General features: G+C 41.9%; 1 protein-coding gene across 1 annotated transcript in view; it reads right to left on the bottom strand.

Annotated features, from left to right (window-relative positions):
• BRF1 (BRF1 general transcription factor IIIB subunit) overlaps positions 1–1,537 on the bottom strand; it is a 70,504-nt gene that overhangs the window by 68,400 nt on the left and 567 nt on the right.

Below are 1,537 nucleotides of genomic sequence, written 5' to 3' on the forward strand. Positions count from 1 at the left end.
GGGGGGGGGGGGCGGTGCATGCTGCCCTCTTGAGACTGGGATGAAGGCAAGCACGTCTGCTCAAAAGCAAGAAACGGAAACAAAAGAAAGAAAACAGCCCCTATTTATAGATAATATGATGGTCTACATCAAGAATCCCCAGGAATCTATTTCTAAAAATACTCCTAGAACTAATAAGTTTAGCAAGGTCACAGGAAACAGGCCAACGACAGAAATCAACCATATTTCTATATGCCAGCCATGAACAACTGAAAACTGAATTTTTGAAAAATACTATTTACAATAGCTCCATTTGGGTCTTAGGTAAACATCTAAAATATGTACAGCAGCTATATGCTGAAAACTACAAATCATGATGGAAGATCAAAGGAAACCGAATGAATGGAGAGACATCTGTGCTCATGGACTGGAAGACACAATAGAGTAAAAATGTCAAACCTCTCCAAATTTATCAAGAGATTTAATGCAATTCCAGTCAAAGCCCCAGCAAGATTTTTTGTAAATATACACAAACTTATTCTAAAATTGAATGAAAAGGGAAGGGAACTACAATAACTAAAACAATTCTGAAAAGGAAGAGCAAAGCTGGAGGAATCACAACATCTGATTTCAAGACTTACTACTGGGGGCTTCCCTGGTGGTGCAGTGGTTAAGAATCTGCCTGCCAATGCAGGGGACAAGGGTTCGAGCCCTGGTCAGGGAAGATCCCACATGCTGCGAAACAACTAAGCCCATGTGCCACAACTACTGAGCCTGTGCTCTAGAGCCCACGATCCACAACTACTGAGCCCGCGTGCCTAGAGCCCATGCTCTGCAACAAGAGAAAAGTACAATCTATGAAAGAAAAACAATCAATAAAGTGGACTGCATCAAATTTTAAAGCTTTTAATCAAAATTTTAAACTTCTGCTCTGCAAATCACGTATCTAACAAAGGACTTGTAACTACAATATTTAAAGAATGCTCAAAACTCAACAGTAAGGAAACAAACAACCTGAATATAAAATAAGCAAAAAACTACTTGAACAGACATTTCTGCAAGGGGGATTAAGGGATGGCAAATAAGCACATTAAATGCTGTTTAACATCACTGTGCATTAGGAAAATGCTTTTACACGGAGATGAGGCACCACAACACACTAAAAACACACCCAAAATATATATAAATACTGAGACAACACCAAGTTCTGGTGAAGCAATTAGTGAGAATGCAAAACGGTGCCAGCCACATTGAAAATCCGTTTGGTGGTTTGTTATAAAGTTAAACATACGGCTACGATCCACTCCTGGGTAACCACTCTAGAGAAATGAAAACCTATGTCCACGGAAGAGGCCATCCTCGAAGTTTTTAGCAGCTCTATTCATAATCACCCCCAACTGGAAACAAACCAAAGGTCCTTCAGCAAATCGTGGGCCGTGCACAGGAAGGAGCCCAGATCCTCGCAACAGCCTGGGCGAATCCCAAAGGCACAGGGCTGAGGGACAGATGCCAGTCTCCGAAGGTGGCCCACGGGCTGGTTCCATTTACGCGGCATTCC

Source organism: Lipotes vexillifer, unplaced genomic scaffold, assembly GCF_000442215.2.
Source record: "Lipotes vexillifer unplaced genomic scaffold, Lipotes_vexillifer_v1.1 scaffold1718, whole genome shotgun sequence".
NCBI classification, from domain to species: domain Eukaryota; kingdom Metazoa; phylum Chordata; class Mammalia; order Artiodactyla; family Lipotidae; genus Lipotes; species Lipotes vexillifer.